The sequence below is a fragment of the Nycticebus coucang genome, chromosome 5, assembly GCF_027406575.1.
Source record: "Nycticebus coucang isolate mNycCou1 chromosome 5, mNycCou1.pri, whole genome shotgun sequence".
NCBI classification, from domain to species: Eukaryota; Metazoa; Chordata; class Mammalia; order Primates; family Lorisidae; genus Nycticebus; species Nycticebus coucang.
In genome coordinates, this window is record NC_069784.1 from 100,443,638 (window position 1) to 100,464,834 (window position 21,197).

At 36.2% G+C, this 21,197-nt stretch overlaps 1 protein-coding gene and 1 non-coding gene across 14 annotated transcripts in view; both read right to left on the reverse strand.

Annotated features, from left to right (window-relative positions):
• Positions 1–21,197, reverse strand: part of TRDN (triadin) — a 403,216-nt gene that overhangs the window by 344,752 nt on the left and 37,267 nt on the right. The window lies entirely within an intron of this gene.
• On the reverse strand, positions 1,694–1,797 carry LOC128586967 (U6 spliceosomal RNA). The gene has a single exon (XR_008380418.1). It is a non-coding gene; the product is annotated as a U6 spliceosomal RNA (small nuclear RNA).

Genomic DNA, 21,197 nt, shown 5'->3' on the forward strand with positions numbered 1-21,197 from the left:
TTCCTTCCAACCCATCCACTCCCTCTACTCTTCTACTAAGTGAATTTCTTTTCCTAGTGATGGAACTAGAAATTAAATCATCCCCAAATCCCAAATAATAGGAATAGACCTGTAAGCCAAACCTGGCCATTCAGAATATTCCTTCTTGCCTGTGACTGTGAATGAACGGTGCAATTAGAGCCCTCCACATTTTTGTGTTAAACAGTTTGGGGGCATTCTCTTTCTCCTGGGTTGCCAAGCTAGTAAGGTGTGAGTGCAATGTGCAGGAGCCCTCTGGTCTACCACGGGGAGGCTCAGCTGTGAGATGGCAAGACCCAGGGTCCAAACACCACCGATGAGCTCATGGAGCCAGCTGCTCTTAGAGTCAGAAGCATCTCTGGGCTTTCCAGTTATATGAAGATCTATAAGCTATGTAATTTGACTGTTTGTATAACTCAACATCCTGAGTTCTGCAGGGTACTCTTGTCTCTGCTAGAGATGTAAATAATTATAATTACAATTTCTTCACCTGCTTGTATCAGGAAGCATGTGATTAGTCAGAACAATCTGAGTACCCAGCATCTTTTTAAAAATTATTTTTATTTTTGAAATAATATCTCATATGTCACTCTCGCTTCACGAGTGGCTGAGTTGTCAACATCCTAACTAAAGAGAAGTCTTTTGTGGTTTGTGAGGTTAATTTCTGTTGTTGAAATGTCCTCTCTACGAAAATCTCACTTGTGTTTTGAGGGAGCAAGAGGCAGGACCTTTCTGCCCTGGCAGGGTCCCTAGATGCTCATCTAAATATTTAGGTCCACCTAAAATATATTTTGAAATTCTCACTTCCAAGGTTATGTATGGACAGTATTTGGAGGTGGGACTTTGGGGAGATGATGAGTTTAGGAGGCGGAGCCCTCACTCCTTCCCACAAAGTACAAGGACAATGATCTGTGGGGAAGGCGTCTCTCACCAGACACAGAATCTGCTCTGATCCTGGCCTTCCCAGCTTCCAGAACTGTGAGAAATGAACTGCTGTCTTTTATAAGCCACCTGGTTTATGACAATTGGTGATAGCAGTGGATGAATAGGCACTCATTACGATTTGCTAGCCCATTTTTCTTTCTTTTTCTTTCTTTTTTTTTTTACTAAATCATAGCTGTGTACATTAATGCGATCATGGGGCACCATACACTGGTTTTATAGACCATTTGACACATTTTCATCACACTGGTTAACATAGCCTTCCTGACATTTTCTTATTGTGTTAAGACATTTATATTCTACATTTACTAAGTTTCACATGTACCCTTGTAAGATGCACCACAGGTGTAATCCCACTAATTACCCTCCCTCCGCCCATTCTCCCCCTCCCTCCCCTCCCTCTCCCCTTCTCCATATTCTTAGGTAATAACTGTGCTAGCCCATTTTTCAATAGTCCTTACTGCAAAGTAAGACCTGTCCTTTCTTGTTTTAACTCCCATAAGCCCAATATTCCCCTACCTTTTGACAATTTTATTTTTAGCTTAGCAGCAGTTCCTCACTAGTCAAAATACTAGTTTCTCTACAAATATTAGACTGAATTTAAATGTAAGAAATAATGATGAGCATGTAACTGAAATTTCTTGAAGCAAAATGTATTGAATTCTTAAGACATTAGAAGTAAAATCCACTGTATTGTATCATCTAAAGTGGCCAAAGATTTTTTTGTTGTTGTTTAGATATAGAAGGCTTCACAAATTTGCCTGTCATCCTTGCACAGGGGCCATGCTGATTTGCTCTGTATCATTCAGATTTTATACGTATTGCTGAAGTGAGCACGTGGCCACAGATTTTTGATGAAGGGCTGGTTTCCAATTTTTTAAAAAGTCACTAAAATTGTATTGTTAAAATCTAACTCCCATTTCAAGCTTTCCCCTCCAATGTCAGCTCATTAACAATATTTCTTTTATCTTTTGACATAAATTCTATTGTTCTTACTTGTAACACTATAGCATTTTTTGATAAATTTAATGACATGGACAAAATAATTCTGACCTTTTTATATTCTTCAACAAAGTACTAGGTTGGGAGAAATTTATTTATCTTTTCATAGCACTAAACATAGAACTTTTTACAAAGTAAGATCCCAATAAGTGCTTATTTAGTATGAAAAACATTGTAAGTGCTGTTAACGAGAATGAGCTTTAGAAAGCACCATACCAAATTACCTTGATATTTCTGTATGTATAAGTGTAGGCAGCATAGTGAATTCTAATGAGAGAAATCAATGAAGTAACAAAAAATGTTTATTTTTATGATATGAGAAAATGTTGAGATGAAAGATATGTTACTGTAAGAAGCGTGGGTTCAGGGGCATCTCATAAGAACAGACAGAAGTTTAGCTGGTTAAAATATTCATGCTATGACAGAGGGGTCAAGTGTAGTAGGGGTAGGAAAAAAATACATGTACTGTCTTTGACTAAAAGAATAAGCATATACTTACTAAATCATGTCAATCATAAAGCAGAGACACTCCTCTAATGAAGCGATTAGAGCTAATGTCCCAGACACTACCAAGATTTTTAAATCTGCAGTGGCGCAACAGCTGGACAAGGTTGTCAGAACCAGACTGGAGAGAGTTAATGTGTAGATGAATATAAACACTGATGATCGATTTACAAGTGTGTGTTGATTCATTATCTCCGCCTCTGGACTTATATAATGTTTATTTCTCAAAATTCTGAAAGCTGGACCCTGAGGTCAGATGGTCAGCATACTTAGGTTCTGGTGAGGGCTTGTTCCCCCTGCTGGCAGATGGTCACCTCTCGATGTGCTTTCAAACAGCAGAGAGTGAGCAAGATCTCCGGGGTCTCTTACTACAGGGACACTGATTTTATCAGAAGGGCTTCACCCTCAGGACCACATCTGGACCTAATTGCCTCCCCACGGGTCTTCATCTCCAAATCCCATCACACTGACGGTTAGGACTTTACCATAGACACACCTAGGATGCCAAAAAAATGTACATGCATCGTAAGAAAGAAAAAAACTGTATTAAAATTGCAATACTCAAGATGCTTGACTTTGCAATTATAAAAGATGCAAGACACAATATGCAAGATAACAAACATTATCAGTATATATTGAGTATTACTATTTTAATACAATTTTTTTCCTTTCTTAAAATGTGTACAGATTTTTTGGACACCTTCTGTATATTAATATATATATTTTTGGCAGGGAAGTAAATACAATTCAGACCATAGCATGCATCATTCTCTTCGATTTTTTGAAACATGCTCTAAAGAGTATTAATATATTTTAAGCTTAAGAAGTATAGCTATTTTAATAGAGTTTTCATGTTAAAATAATGGAAATCATGGCCAGGGTTCTTTACTACCACTACACGCCCAAGTATCTTAAATCAAAATGCCATGAGTGCTATATATAGTCAACCATTAATAGGGTAAAAATTAATCAACAGAACCCTTGAGATGACTCATTTTGGACAATAAATTTCACAGGCTCCATCAGGTTCGTTTTAGAAAAATAATTCATCCTCACCTCGTGAACCTAAGGAGACCCATCCATGTAAGAGATACAGAATTTCAGAGTCTCTCTGACTTTCTGAGTTAGAAGTTTGGGTATGAAATCTGCAGAAAATCTCCCAAATTCTATGAATCTTGTTTCATAAAAATAGTAATGCAGCTCTGGTTCCTAGCAAATATTATGTGAATGAGATAAACGTAAGATCCATGAACTATATTCAATTCTTTCAAGAAATAAATTTTCTAGTATTTTATGTGTGGATTGACATATTTTTCCTGGGCTGAATTTGCACAAATGAAACATTGTACCTAGCCCAGCAGGTATGACAATTTCCTCCTATGAAATTGTCCCATTGTCATTGAATTGCAAACGTGCAGAAACAGACGAACCTTGAGTAATGACATGCTATTTCACTTTGAGGGGAAAAAACACAAAACTGAATGCTTCAGAACCATTAGCTTTCCCTGATTTGTTGATTCTAATGTGCAAGTTTTGCTTTTTATTTCCTAAAGACATTTTCATCGAAATCAACTCTTCCTTAGGAATTAATCGTCTCCTGCTGTTTACCTCACGTGGAGTCACAATCATACCTTTATGGTGTCACAGTATCTCCTATTTTCTTCCTATCAGAGAATAAGACATCATCCTCCCCCAAATCACACAACCTGTGCAGACCCTTTTCATGTAAGTGTCTTCAATACTGATGATAAGGACTTCATGCAATGCTTCTGCTTAACTATACTCATACAAAATGGGAGATTGGTCACATCACCATCAGTTGCTTTCAGAAAATTTAAGGAAATAAAAGCACAAATTTCTTTCAAATTTTTCTTCTCTGAGTGTGGTTTTAAGCTAATGTCATGAAGCAACATGATTATGAAATACATTTTTTAAGTAGAAAAAATTGACCTATGTTTTGTAATTACAAAGGACTTTCAACCATTTGCTGTAAAAGCAGTGAAAATTTAATATTTCCCTGTGAATAAGAATATTTTAAAGCATATAATCAGTGAGCAGGGATATGACTAATTTTATCACATACCCAAGGAGTTTTTGAAATTAAAATATAATGATGATTAAATAAAAATATATTTAAAAAATAAAAAATAAAAAAATTATAATGAACTATACTTATTTTCATGCATTGTTAATCATGAATAATATACATTGAATTGTCAGTAATGTAATTTGGCATTTTTCTATAGTGACTTCAGAATTAATACTGTTGCCATAATTGTATTCAACATAAATCCATACAGTATTTTTATGTTGACTATAGTAAAATGTTTAAGTTTTTGTGAGAAAATGTGTATACTTTACAGTGGACAATATTGTATTAAGACATTATTTTTTGCCTTACTTGAACCCAAACCTTCATTAAATTATCTAAAAGATTTAGAACAGATCAAAATACTCTAGATCAGCTGTTCTCAACTTGTGGGTTCTGGCCCTTTTGGGGCTTGAATGACCCTTTCACTGGGGTCACCTAAGACCATCCTGCATATCAGATATTTACATTATAATTCATAACAGTAGCAAAATTACAGTTAGGAAGTAGCAACGAAAATAATTTTATGTTTGGGGGTCGCCACAACCTGAGGAACTGTCTTAAAGGGTTGCAGCATTAGGAAGGTTGAGAACCACTGGCCTGGACCCAACCTCTACCTTTCTAGATTGTCTACTTATCATAAAGGAGATACACATCTCATGAAGAAAATGCAACCTGAAAATTCATTCAGAGAGATTTCTTTTTTGTTTTATCATTTAATCTACAAAGGGGAAATAAAGCAGCTTCTTGTTCCTTTCAAAGGACTTCTGAAGGAGCTTGAAACTCTTTATGCATTTCTGAAAAGAACATTAAGGTATTCATGGCCATATTGCAAAACGGCAAGCAATTAGCTAAACACAAATAATACTTTACACAACACCTTTCTTCTAAGAAGCTGACAGAGGTTTAGAAATAGGCTGATAAATCTCCACACGTCCAGAGAATGGGGACAAGTATTCTACTCCTCTTTGATATGAAAAAAAATTGAATACTAGAGTTAGAGAACCAGTTTTCTGAAGTCTACTCATTATCAGAGTTTCCAAAGTCTTGTGTTGCTTAGTCCCCAACATTTTCATCCTCTGTTTATCTGAATAGACTTAAAAATCAGTCTTAAAACTGTGTGTGTGTCTGAGGAAGAGATGCCACGCATAGACAACTAATACAATTTTCTCTGGCAATTGCATATGGAAATAAAATGATTCCAAACAAAGTAATGAATGACAGAACATTTTCCATCTCATCCCTTCCCACCGCTAAACATTTCAGGCCCAAGAGCTGTTGCTTTATTGAGTATTCCTGAAAATTATATCCTTAGCACCTTAAGAAATCAAAAATCAATGAAAAATAAGGTCTTCAGACTCTAAGAATTCACTTCAAGTTTCCTCTTAGGTGAATTTAACTTGGTATTATTGCTAGAGACAGGGAGGGGCGACACCTTTCTAGGGGTCCATCCAGGGTCAACTTTAGGCATTTGTCTGTCAGTATTAAAAATAATGTTGCAATTTTCTATTTTATCATTTCAAATAGTTATCTATATAGGACTCTTGTGGGGAAAACTATGACAAACCTCTATTTCTGACATTTAGACCACTCAGAGCAGTGACTTCTATGGCATGAATATTTTTATAAGCTTTATGCGACTAAGCTCATTTAAGCACTACAACTGCATTCGTATCAGTCAGCCATCACTGGTTCAGTAAAATCGGCTTCATGTGTGCTTTCTTCCCAGTGTGTGTTTTTAGAAACTACTAAGCAGCCTTAATTTTAGGGTTATAGAGGATGCTTGCCATCCAATGTCTGTTTCTATCTTAGAAAATAAGAGAAATGTGAAACAGTTTGGGAATCAAATTTTTGTTGCATACAAATTCACTTTCCTTTTTAAATTTTATTTTATTATTTTATTTTTTTTTTGTAGAGACAGAGTCTCACTGTACCGCCCTCGGGTAGAGTGCCGTGGCATCACACGGCTCACAGCAACCTCTAACTCTTGGGCTTACGTGATTCTCTTGCCTCAGCCTCCCGAGCAGCTGGGACTACAGGCGCCCGCCACAACATCCGGCTATTTTTTTGTTGCACTTTGGCTGGGGCTGGGTTTGAACCTGTCACCCTCGGCATATGGGGCCGGTGCCCTACAAAGGCAAAACATATTAAAATATTCAAATTTGAATATTAAAACCTGGTTGCGGAGCATTCGAGGAGATTGGTTCAATGATAGTATCAATTCTTTCCAACATCTTACTTCTGATTATGCTTCCTTTAAAAGATTCCACAGAGCAAAAAAAAAAAAAAAAAAAAAAAAAAAAGCTTTGTTAAGGCAGTTTTCATAGGAAAATTATAATGCTTAATATTCTAGTCCCAAAACTGATACTAATTATATTATTTTAGACTTATATAGCATCTCTGCCCCAAGGAAACTAAAAATTGTCACACAAGCCAGATATCTGGCTGTATATACAACTTCCTGAGATATGTTCTGTCATTCCAGAAGTCATAGTAATTCAGAGCACCAGATAATAAAAGGACCCTATATATAAGTTGGGTTCACCAAAACTTAACAGGAGTAAAGGTAGATTTGTCATGTGGCAAAAAGTTAAATTCTACATCAGTTTGCTAAGGCTGCTATAACATAGACCATAAACTCAGTGACTCAAACACAAATTTACTGCCTCACAGTTCGGGAGGCCTGAACATCAAGGCGTGAGTGTTTCCTTCTGAGAGCCATGGGGGAGACTCTGTTTAGGCTTCTCTTTCTGGTTTGCAGACAGCTGGCTTCATGTTGGTCTGTCTCCAGATTTTCTCTTTTCATAAGAGTACCGGTTATATTGGATTAGGCCACACTTTAATAACCTCATTTTATCATAACTTGATTACCTCTGTAAAGACACTGTCACTAAAGAAAGGTCACATTCTGAGGTCCTAAGGATTAGAATTTCAACATGTAAATTTGGTGGAATACAATTCAACTCATGACAAATATCATATGGTTTCTGCACCATCCCTTAAAATTATCCCTTAAAAAAGTAAGTTAAATTTCTTCCAAAGCATGACTGTTAATGACCTGTATAAAATGAAACCTTGAATTAATTAAATGTTAGAGAAAATTTCTGACTCTTTCTCAAATTCCAAAAGTAGTTAAACTCTTTGAAATCATTCAAGGGATGCCTTCTGCTAGTGGATTGGTTAAGTTAAAAAAAATGTATAAATGTTTATATTTTAAAATATGTATGCATACATATTGCACACAGAAATAATAGGTTATGAGGCACATGTCATTAAAACATTTTAATGACATGACAGGATGTCACAAGGCAAAGCAATAGCAATTAGGTCACAGCAAATACAGCTTCTTGTCCAAATTATTCATTATTTTAATAAATTGAAATATTAGATCCTTTTAACCAGAAACTTAACATTCACATAATCCTACCCTTTATATTTTACGAATCTATAAACTGTAATATAAATAAAGCCTATATGTTTTATTTTTTACCAAAGGAATCAATATTTATGGATGTTATAATTTCAGGGACAGTTTTAGTATAGGTTGTAGCCTTCGTATGATTTAATTACATCATGCCATTTTAAAAATTATTGTTCTATTAAAGTATTTACACTAAAACATTTCTCCCAAGGAAATCTATTTTCTTTACTTATTCCAGAGGGGGAAAAAAATACTTTCTGTAATGATTCAGAAATACATAAAGCATGAATGTTATCAAATAGAATTAAATCCAGGCTATAATATTTATTAATTGAGCCTAAGGAAGTATACTTAACAAAATCTCTTACCCTCAGCACCTTTGACATATGATTTTTTCAGGATTACAACTGAAAAGTTATAATGTGAAATGCCAAAAAAAAGATTGTATTACATTTTTAGTATTTGGGGAGTAACATGGCTTCGGTATTTTAAAAAACCAAGCTTATTCAATATATCAATCAATCCTGAGGAATTGTAAGTTGCATAATGATCAGATGGTATTCTCTAGTAAGAAAACCTGATAATTGAAACCAAAACCAAAACAAACAAACACACCAAAAAACAAAGCAAAGTAAGTCTGTGTCTCAGTACAAACCTAGAATATGCTTCTGGGATATGGAAATAGTTTTAAACTATCTATGAAAACCACAGTTCCTTATGCATGAAATAATGACAATTTCGAATACTTGGAACTCTTGGTAATGTTGAAGTGCATGCCATAGCAAACAGCAACATTTCCTGGTATCCTGCAAATTATTGCTCATGAAATTTAAACCGATAATAATCTATAAAATCTAAGTCTTAATTATGTACAGCAGAACATTTTAATGAAATCACTTATTAATTTATTCCATTGTTCATTTGTACTTTTCATAAATCTTATGAATAAAAGTTTTTTTCAAGTTCATTATTCTAGTAGTGTTCCCCATAAAACAGAATTTTATTATTTCTCATATGACACTTCCTGTAGTCACATCCTCCTCAGATTTTATGACCTAAAGCAAGCTATTAGTGAATGCGACATGATCAATTTGCTCTGCAGTGGATCCTACTGAAAGACTGAACAGCTACTAAGTGGACTTACCATGAAGAGATTTGGAAACCTAAAGGAGAAATTAAAAAGCATTCAAGTACAAGAATGCTTCGGTTTATTTACTTTACTTTTCTATGCTTTGGAGATAGTGAGTTTTTTACAAATCGAAGGTTGTAGCAATCCTGAATCCAGAAAGTAAATTGGAGATATGGTTCCCATAATATGTGCTCACTTCCCATCTCTGTGTCACATTTTTGTATTGACAAAATAATTTTACCTTTCTTATTATTATTATATTTGCTGTGGTGATCAGTGGTCATCGATATTACTACCCTGTTTCCCCGAAAATAAGACAGTGTCTTATTTTAAGGTGTGCTCCCAAAGATGCGCTAGGTCTTATTTTCAGGGGACGTCTTATCTTTCCTGTAAGTAGGTCTTATTTTCGGAGGATGTCTTATTTTCGGGGAAACGGGGTATTTTAATTTTTGGTGTACTACTAACCCCATGTAAAGATGAAGGTGAACTTAATTGAAAAATGCTGTGCTGTATTCTAACTGCTGCACCAAACAGCTGCTCCCACTTTCTCTCCCTCTCCTCAGGCTTCCCTCCTATTTCCTGAGACAAAACAGTATTTAAATTAAGCAAGTTAATAACTCTACAATGACCTCTTAGTATTCAAGTGAAAGAGTCACACATCTCTCCTTTAAATGGAAAGCTAGTAATGATTAAACTAAGCTGAGATAGGCGGAAAAGGAGGCCCCTCCCACCAGTTAGCCAAGTCATGAATGCAAAGGAAAAGCTCCAGAAAACCCTTTAAAGTGCTTTCTGGTGAATACAAGTATAATAAGAAAGCAAAACAGCCTTGCTGCGGATATGCATAGACTTTAAGTGGTCTGGATAGAAGAACATCCAAAACATTCCCTTCAGCAAAAGCCTTATCAAAAGCAAGGCCTTAATTCTCTCCAATTCTGTGAGAGGGGACAGAACTACAAAAGAAAATGTTGAAGTAATAAGGCTTTGTTTGGAAGTTTGAGAAAGAAGCCGTCTCCGTGACATTGAAGTGCAAAGTGAAGCTGCAAGTGTTGGGTGCAGAAGCTGCAGCAAGTTATCCAGAAGATCACTGATGGAGGGATCAAACAACGACTTTCAATGTGGGCAAAACAGCCTTATCTTGGAAGAAGATGCCATTTAGGACTTTCATGGCTAGCAAGGAAGCGTCAATGGCTAGTTTCAAAGCCTCAAACACAGGCTGAATCTCTTGTTAAGGGCTGATGCGGGTGGTCACTTTCGTTAAAGCAAATGTTCATTTACCCTTTTAAAAGTTCTAGGACCGTGAAGAATTATGCTAAATCTACTCCGCCTGTGCTTTATCAGTGGAACACGAAATCCTGGATGATGGCATATATGTTTACAGCATGGTTTACTGAGTAATTGAAGTCCACTATTGAGAACTACTGATCTGAAAAAGATTCCTATCATAGTATTATTGTTTATTGATGATGCTCCTGGTCATGCAAGAGCTCTCATGGAGCTGCACAAGAAAATTAATGTTGTTTATATGCCTGCCAACACAATATCCATCCTGTAGCTCATGACTTTCAAGGTTTATTCCTTAAGAAATACATTTTGTAAGGCCATAGCTGCCATAGATAGTTGTTCACTGATGGATCTGGCTGACATAAATTGATGACTTCTAAAAAGGATTCGCCATTCTAGACGCCATTAAGAGCATTCCTATTTCATGGGAAGAGATCAAAATATCAATATTAACAGGAGTTTTGGAGAAGGTGATTCCAACCCTAATGGATGACTCTGAGGGGTTCAAGGCTTCAGTGGAGAAGGAACCTGCAGATGTGGTGTAAACAGTAAAATCCAGAATTAGAAGTGAAGCCAGTAGAACTGAATGGCTAAAATCACATGTTCAACATTTAACAGTTGAGGACTTGCCTCTTATGGATGAATAAAAAATGTGGTTTCTTGACATAGAATCTACTCCTGGGGAGGACGCTGTGAAAATTATGGAAATAACAACAAAGGACTTAGAACATTTCCTAAATTTAGTTGATAAAGCAGTGGCCGTGTTTGAAAGGATTGACTACAATTTTGAAAGAGATTCTCTTGTGGGTAAAATGTCATCAAACAGCAGCACATGTTACAGAGAAGTTTTTCATGAAAGGAGGAGTCAATGGATCTTCATTGTTGTCTTATCCTAAGAAATTGCCACATTCACCCCAGCCTTCAGCTACCACCACCCTGAGGGGTGATCACCCAACACCATGGAGGCAAGACCCTCCACCAGCAAAACGATTAGACCCCACTGAACACTCAGATGATCACTAGCATTTTTTAGCAATAATATATTTTTAAATTAAGTCTATACATTCTTTGTTTTAGACAATGCTATTGTATACTTATTAGACTATACTATTGTGTAGATATAACTCATATGTACACTAGAAAACCAAAAAATTTGTGTGACTTGCTTTAATGTGATAACAACTTTATTGCAGCAGTCTGGAACTGAACCAGAAATATCCTTAAGTATGCTTGTATTATTATTTCTTTTTGTTGACTTTCATTCTTTTGAAAGTAAAAAGCAATCAGAAAAGGTCTTTTCAGATTATTGAAATAAGATTTCAATTTTAAGAACATTCTTTCTTAAAATTCATCCATTCATCCATTAGGGTTGGAATCACCTTCTCCAAAACTCCTGTTAATATTGATATTTTGATCTCTTCCCATGAAATAGGAATGCTCTTAATGGCGTCTAGAATGGCGAATCCTTTTTAGAAGTCATCAATTTATGTCAGCCATTCTTTCAACATTAAGATTATGGCATGGCCCAATAACAATATGTTGGGGTTGGAAAAATAAACCAGGTGCTGAGAGTAGGCCTGACTGGGGGACCCTCGGGGTATCACTTTGTATGAAAGCTAATCATTCTCTTCAAATGTCAATCAGGGACTGTCTTTCCCTCCTACAGTGGCCAAATCAATAGAAAGAAAAAGCGTGTGGTGTTTGTCAAGGGAAACAGTAGTGTTTGCGCCTTGTAGCAAAATCATAAGTGCAAGAGACACAATATCCTACGGTTGTCACAAAGCCTAAAATATAATCACCCCCTCCACCTTTGAGGCTTTGTGTCTAGCCTGAACAATTACAAAAGCCATGAAGAACATAACATCGCCCATGCCAAGTTTTAGGCAACCCCAGCTCCCATCACTCCTGCTGTCTATTCATATACTCCAACAAACCCAAATCTCTGTCATTGCTAGGGCGCACTGTGCTCTCTCATTCTTCTGTGAACTTGAGTAGTCTGCAGCCTAAATTCAATAGGAATTTACCTGACTGTCCACTTTGCCATTTACTCCCTCTTCAAGACTAAATTGTATTAGAACATGGCCACACCCACTGGTGTCTATATTAACTTTTTTTCTAGAATGAGTTCATAAACTTAATTGTCAGAACTCGTACAATGACAGCTCTGATGGACATTTCAGTAAAAGAGCTCCAAAATTGCACTGAAGGGTGGACGAGGTGCTGGTGTCAGTGTGTAGTTTCCTGTGGGGAATACTTTGAAGGGACTGAATGATATTCAGCAATGAGGTGTGTAGCACCTTTTCTAGGATGAGTTCATGAATTTAATCGTCTGCTCTTATATGTATAATCATTCTGATAAATGATTTTAAAACGGGGAAATCATAATTTAAGCCAGCATTTCATACATATTCATCAGGTAAAGCGGAAGCATATGACACAGGGCAAGGGAATGTCCAGTTTAGAAGGGACAGTGCTGGGCTGGAATCCTGGCTTTCTTCCTTACTAGCAACTACACCTCAGTGTTCATCTGTAAAACCAAAATAATTAAAACTACCTTTTAGGGTGATCATCTGAAAAAGTTAATGCTATTTCGTGACATGTCAGACCCATTAGCGATTAACTCTCTTTCCCTGTATTACCCACTTTCCCCATTTCAATTTATCAATTGGTAATAATGATAAATATTCTTCCAAATAAATATGGTATTTTAGAATGTCTCTCTAGGGGAAAAATTTACATCAGCTCCATCCCTTCATTCTTTTTGCCCATCTATGGGATTCTGAAATACTGAGCTTAAACTACTTCATCATGTATGTGACAAATGGGGTTTTATAACTGATAACTTAAGCCCTGGAGGCTTAGAGGTTCATTTCTTCGAAGATACTTTACTAATGCAAAGTACGCCACTGATGCTTAACTCGCCATTACAATAAAGCCAAGAGATGTAAACAACTGAGAAATGTATTTCTGCAACCAATGTTCAGAATGCATAATGGGTAATAATATGCATTTTCATTCATATAAAAATCATGATGTTTTTAATGCATCCATTACAGATTACAAAAAGCACAGCAATGCCATTTTGTTAATCCCTTCCATAATTTCATGCTATTTGTTATTCTAAACATGCATTAGGTCCCAAAGGATTTCTTCTGTAAAGTTGCATGAAGTGCATGTGTTTGTCCCTATTTTAATTAAAAAATGCCATAAAGGTTAGTTATGGTCTCAGAATGCTTATCAAAACCTCCTCATTATTACACTGCTGAATTGTTATACAAATAAAACTGTAGAAATCCTCGTGCTGTTAAATGTGTTTGCATATTATGTAGTCCGGAGCAAGTCCTAGTCAGCCTGAGCACTTTCAGGAAGCCTTGGATTTAAGCTTTCAGGATGAGGAAAATGTCTTCCCTGGATGCTTCCAGACTACCCTGGTTGTACATTTATATTAGACCTGCCATATTGTATTGCCATTTTTTGTCTGTATTTCCGGATCTCCCACTAGAATGTAAGCTGCCTGAAGCTTCTCATGTTCGTTTTTACACCTCTGGTGCCCCGCACGATGACTGGCCCTAGGTGCATGCATATTGCATTCTTCACAGTGATTTTTATGCAACATATTCTCCAAAAATGTGTGTCATATTGGAGATGAACCCCTCTGTGCCCTTTGTGTTATCAGCCCTAGCCAGTTATTCCAGGAGCATATTTATATCAGACCATATGTCACCAGATCAGGACAGTGTCCAAGGCCTTGCTAACATGTAAAGAAGGAGAGTGCTCTCCTCACCCCTAAGCACCCAGAGGGTCTGCATGTGGACCACCATTGACTCTCAGCCCATTGCAATTAGAACTCCAAAAGAAAGATGCTAAGAAAGGAGAGGGCTCTTCTGAGAGGGGCACCTGGGTTGGGTTTGTGAAGGGGAAGGACTTATCTTCCCACTATAACAAGGTGGCTGAGCTGTGCACAGTGGAGTGAAGGTCCTGGCAATAGTTGCAAGGGGTCAGGGGCTTTGCAATGGGAAGGGAGGGAGATACAGTGTGAGGGCACAGACGTGGTGATGGCTGTTCTCACTTTTTCTAGATCCTGAAGTTTTGTCCCTGGCATAGACATACAGGGATAGGAGGAAAATGTAAAGTTTTCTGTTTAAAAATATTAACAACTCTGATTAAAGTGGGTGGAAGAAGAGGGCTGAGGAAGAAGAGCATTCGCCATTCATAGTCACAATTATCAGTATTATTGGGAAGTGTTCATAAGTACAGGGCTAACGGGTAATTCTATTATCTGTTTTTCCTTTCTACATTTAAACTGTACAGAGTAGGATTCTGTCTCAGTTCAGCACAATTGTATCTATTGAATTGTACTGTGCATTTATGGCTCTTCATAAATTTTTTAAAAGACCAAAACAATTCATTATTTATATTGTATTTATCTGTTGAATAGCTCAACACAACTGAAAAGTTCCAAATGTACGTATATTTTTAGAAAATAAAACTATATGTGCTGTGTCTACCTAATTCCTCATCCACTCCTTTTGCCAGAAATAGTGGACAATTTATTTCTGCTAATGTATAAGGCTGGCCAGGAAAGGGTATTTGAAGTGTACTTTATTTAACTTTGAGATGATGAATATTAACTATGGGCATATTGATTTTTAATAAAGTTATCAGTATTAAACTTTTATATTTTCCTGGGTATATAGCAGAGATAGAATTTCCAAATTAGTAGGTAACAAAATGTGTTGCCATTGATAATTCTGACACTTGAGGGCCAAAGTTGATCAACTTTTTATGAACAACATAATGCCTTCTGTTGCGACAGGTCAAAGAACCCAGCAGGATAGGCAGTCATCCACACCTTTTGCTTACCTATGCTGCATGTTTATCCACAGAGATTTAAGAAGAAGTTGCAGCCCTTTTCTGTACCTTGAAAAGCAGATTTCATTATAGCAGGAACTATATTTTTTCAACACTAAGTTGAGTATATAGGAAAAATCAAAGAATGGTGGTCTTTGGCAGGGCTCTGGTTATTCCGAAAGCGAATTTGTGCTAATTAGTAAAAGGTGGATGTTGTCAGCAGTCATGGCTGCTGGGGTTTGCTGCACAGAGAAAATGCTAGATTTGCACTTTCTCACTCCTTCCAAGCATCGTTCTGCAACCCGTTACTGTCCCAGTTTTGACCTATATGTACTAGGGAACTCTAGGTGAGTAGGTGATAAATAGTTCAAAAGCCTTACTTGTTTATTAGGTTAACAATATTATACATTATGCAACACTTGGTAAATTTGGAATGCAATTCACATCTATGATATTAACTAATATTTTTGAGGTAGATTGTCAGCTAATCTTCTCAGTTTAGAGAAGAGGAAACTAATGCTCAGAGAAATTACATGGTAAGTATTAGAGAAATGGTAGTGCCAAAACTAGAAACAAGAAAGCCAGACCTTGTCAATTCTATCAACTGGAACTAGGGCATCAAGAATAATCAAAAATACTTAATGAGTGTTAACTATACGTCAGGCCCTACTCTAAGGCTTGGGGATATAGTCCCTGCTCTCATGATGTTTACGTTCAAGTAAGAATAAATTATACTAGACTCTGATTTCAAGATGAGTTTGAATAATAAGCAGAAGTTCAACTTTAACTGAGCCTTTTACATTTCCCAACTTAACTGATACCAAGAGTTACCCCATTTCTTTGTACTGCCAGAGGAAGGACACTGCTGATAATGTGGAGAAACTGGGACACTGAGCTCCAGGAAAATCTTAATACTTGTGATAAAATTTCCTCTCTTTGCACTTATGTTGGTAGACTTTGGAAAGGGAACCATTGAAAACAAGATGCTCATTATTGCCATATGCCTATATACTGGCAACCACAGCCCAGAACAAAATCTCCAGATAACAAGAAAGACAGAACAACTTAACCATTATAGAAATGACTTCATCATGTTTCTTTAGCCAAAGGACAGTGATTATACTTAAAAGAAGCATACGATTTAGATTTATAAAATTATGCAACACCATCATATTACATTTTGGCGTTAGATGTTTTGGAGGTACTATTTAATCTAGCATCAGGTGTTATTCAAGTTTCAGACGTTTAGAACTTGTAGCTTTGTTATTCCAAAGGCTAATTCATCACAAATGGCTAGATCAAAGCATTATTGAAATCCAAACACAATCATAATAATATTTATTCTTATTTATTCCCCACACTCATTTTCTAATGTGATCAACACCAAAAAAAAATTAGAAAGCCATTAGAGAAGAAAGCATCCTGGTGTTTCTTTCCAATTTTGATTTTTCATGTCTTGTAAACACAATCTAAACTAAGACCACAGACGTACAATTGGAACTAAAAATGAATAGCCTGAGTGAGTCTTATCCAAGAAGTTATTAGAAAAAAATGTAAACACTTGGTTTTATTTTTCTAAAGGACCCTAAAGCACATTTTATCTTTTACTGAGACTAAGTATCATAAATTATGTTCAGAGTTATTTTCCTTCCTTCCAAACATTCTATGTACCTGTTTTGTTTTTGTATTGAGGTCTACTCTGATTTAAGTCACTTTACTTTGATATTTTATTTGCTTTATTTTACCCCATAGCTTAATATGATACTATGGGAACAATTTACTCATTTATTCATTTACTTATTCAATTGGATAATTGAATTATCCAATAGATAATCCTACAACATTCATGCATTTATTGATTTACACATTCACTTATCAAATGTGTACTGAGCTCTTACTATGTCCAAGGCATTGTTTTATGTTATGAAAATGAAAAAAGCAAACCTAGATTTGGCTCTCCTTAATTTTTAAATATTTGAGAGTCTTTTACTTTTCATACTGCCATTATCCACCTACCACAGATCTTGAACTCTTGCTGATGTGGTATCTGAAAATTCCCTTGGTATCTGCTTTGCAATATTTTTTTAAGTGAGATCTTTCCAGAAATTTTTAACTTGAAGTACGCCTTTCTGAAGCTACCCCTGGGAATGACCTGAAGCGAGCCCATCACATGCATCCAGTATTCTCTTTTTCTCTATGTGTCAACTGCAAAAATGGACTCACCCCTACTGGTATGCTCTTACATGTTGTGAAAGAAAATGGGACTAGAATTAATAGTTATCAAAATGAGTAACATTGCACCTATCTGAAATAAATTGGTGAGTTATCAAAAGGTTGCTAAAATGACATCCTACAGTGAATGGTTATCAGAATTTTATCCCTTTTCATGCATTTGATAGATGTATGTTGCACATTTACTAAGACAGTGCTGGAGGTAAAAAGACAGGACCTGATTCTGCCCTTGAGTATCTTAGCAGCTGTCGAGGAAGACAGACAAGTGAACCACAATCACAGCAATGTTAATGGTCTGACAGTGTTAGGTAGAGGCCACTGTGGGAACACAGCGTGAGGAGGACAACTAATCCAGGCAGAGGAGCAGCAGGTGTGAAAGCTTAGAGGATGAAAGGAGGTCAGATTTTAAAAACCGCAGATCTGTTCATGTTGCTGGAGACAAAGACACTTTGAGAGAAGTGGATACAAAGAGAGAAGAGGATAAAGAGATCACTGGGGGGAAATATCCATCTACGTCTGTGAGGGATGAACAGGAAGGCTGGACTTTGTAACAAATGACATGGCAGCCCAGAGCTGAAGTTCACGAGGAAGGATCTTGATGATATTTGCATTTTGGAAAGTTTCTTTAGATAGTGGGGCACAGGAGTTGGGGAAAGACTCAACACCTAAATTAGAAAATTCTGCAGAAATCTAGGTTTCTCTGATAAGAGGCTGAATTCCAGGGATGCCATGAAGAATGGAGATAAAGAGATGGAATTCAAATTATTCTGGAAAAAGGATCTGCAGGACCTGAATAACTTGGTGATTAGAGTGTATGTCTGGGGGGTGGGGGTGGGGATGATATGATAAGTAGAGTGTGGGGAAGGTCAATTATTTGATTATTAGAGTTTTAGCTCTAGAAAATAAGTAGGAAGACAGAGGGTGATGTCATTCACTCAGATAGAAAATCGAGAAAAACAAGTAGGTTTACTACAAGAAATGATGAGTGACAGTCGGTAGAATAGCTGGATACCTATTTAAGGAAAATAATGGTCATATTTTAGTTCTCAATATTTTCTAAGTATTGATGAATATGCCAAACATTTATATATACACATGCACACATTTCACTGCGTGCACAGGGGAATGTAATTTGCAGATCATTGTTGACTAGACTTGTATAGATATATTTGTTTATAAAACAAGTTTGTCATAGCTAAGCTATGTTCATTGTGAACCTTGTAACAAATCAGCAGACGGTATGCTGCTTTCTGGTCTCATTTCAGTCTAATGCCCCTCTGTCAAAATAAAGATTTTAATAACAATTCTTATGAAAGCCATACAAATGTGTGTGTCTGTGTGCACATGTGTGTGTGTAGAATCTGTATTAACTCTTTCCAAGGCTGGGCAAAACTCCTCTGAACATACTGAAGAGGAATAAGTTGATGTTTTATAAGAGAGAATGAAATGACTAATGTCATACACGAGTTGGATAAGACAGTTCGTATAATTCAAAAACATTTAGTGTAGGGAGCCAAAAACAAACAAACAAAATCCCTATTTAATAAAACAGACAACAAAACGTTTGAATTCATGAAGAGAGTAATATTCATAAATGTTAACCATAGTTTAGTCAGCTTTTATGCCTGTTAAGCCTTCTATTTCGTTTTTGATGGTTAATGTCATTGAGTAAAACCTCCTAGTCTAAATTTCATTATCATGGGCAGAAAACCAACCTCATTATCATTCAGCCAAAGTTCATTATTGGAAAATAGACCCTTTAAAGGCTAGTCATTCAAAGTGACCAAACTGAAGTTTATGTCCTAGTTTTCTTTTTTTTTTCTTTTTTATTGTTGGGGATTCATTGAGGGTACAATAAGCCAGTTACACTGATTGCAATTGTTAGGTAAAGTCCCTCTTGCAATCATGTCTTGCCCCCATAAAGTGTGACACACACCAAGGCCCCACCCCCTCCCTCCATCCCTCTTTCTGCTCCCCCCCCATGTCCTAGTTTTCTATGAATAAACAATTTGCTAAATATATTTATAGTGCAAGCAAGATAAAAAAGAGGACATTCAGGTAAGAATGAAAATGAAATCATTCAGAAGAGTGAGAAGGACCCTAAAGAGATTTTTTTCAGTAATTTATGTATAAATTTTCTTATTTCTAACATAATCAAATATCATTTACATTAATCTGAAAATCTCTTAACTTAATGTTGTAATCCATCCACACAGGTTCATGAATTTTACAGAAGTAGATAAATACCTCTGACTAAATATAGTCATTTATTGAATACAATATAGTTTGTTCTCCTTTGTTTTATTACTGTGTTTATGGAATAATTTGTTACTTTATAACTTTGCTTATGGTATAATTTGTTGTATCACAGATCATATGTATGTATGTGTGAGAGGATACCCATTGCAAAAAAATAGGCTCTGGACTTTTAGCCTCAAGAAATGGCGGGCGCCTGTAGTCCCAGCTGCTCGGGAGGCTGAGGCAAGAGAATCGCTTAAGCCCAGGAGTTGGAGGTTGTTGTGAGCTGGGTGAGGCCGCAGCACTCTACCAAGGGCCATAAAGTGAGACTCTGTCTCTACAAAAAAAAAAGCCAGTAAAAAGGCCAATTTAAAAAAAAGAAATTCTTAATCACTAAGCCTAATATATAGTTTTCTCATTTTTTAGTCAAGATATTTATTATTCTGTTTTTATATTTAAGTCTTTAATTCATTCAGAACTTACTGTTATATATGGTAGAAACAGAAGTCCCATGATTTTATTGTTGATGAGTAACTGTGTCCACACACTATTCATTAAATAACTCATGTTTTATCTTAGTTAAAATGTTTCTTTGTTATGTATCAGCCTACAATATTATAAACAAAATTATTATTTATATAACACAATTATTAAAAATTCAGCTTCATGTAGCAAATAAAGACATTAAATGTCTATAAATAATGGGGTAGATGTGCTAGTTATATTTCTTCTAATAAATATTCACATAAATGCATGATTATTAAAATAGAAATGTTCATCTGTATATTATGTGCAATCACTATTACCACCAGTAGTTCAAATACTGATGTGAGAAGCACCAGGCTAGATGCTAAGATGCCCGGGAAACTTGACACCTCTAGGATGCTCCACACAGTGCTAAGACTGTGCTTCTGCCCCTCCCTCCGCCGAAAGGATCCAGAAGGTTCTCTTCTTACAAAACAATTTGATAACATTGCCAACTTCTCAGAAACAGGCACAAGTGGTTCTTAAAAACAAACTGAATTCAATTATAGTCTCCGATTATTGTATTATTTAAGGATTACTTTATTGATTCATTTTCACAAATTATTTCTTAATGAATTTCTGCTTCTAATATGAGGGACATTATCTTTAACTTTTTAATGCTTCTCACTCACAGATCTGAATGTGAATGTGTGAAGGCAAATGTGGTTCATACGGTAAACTGCTCCCAGCTTATGAAAGGAGCACCTATGCTAGAAGGACATAAAATCACAATTGTTGGTAAAAATTGGGTGGCACCTGTGGCTCAAAGGAGTAGGGCGCTGGCCCCATATGCCAGAGGTGGCGGGTTCAAACCCAGCCCCAGCCAGAAACTGCAAAAAAAAAAAAAAAAAAATCTAACTAAACTAGGTTCTCAATGTTGATATATGCCCGTGAAGAAACTAAAAGAAACTTAAAAAGGGCCTCAAAAAAGAAGCTTAAATATTAATTTATTAGATGGCTGTGCC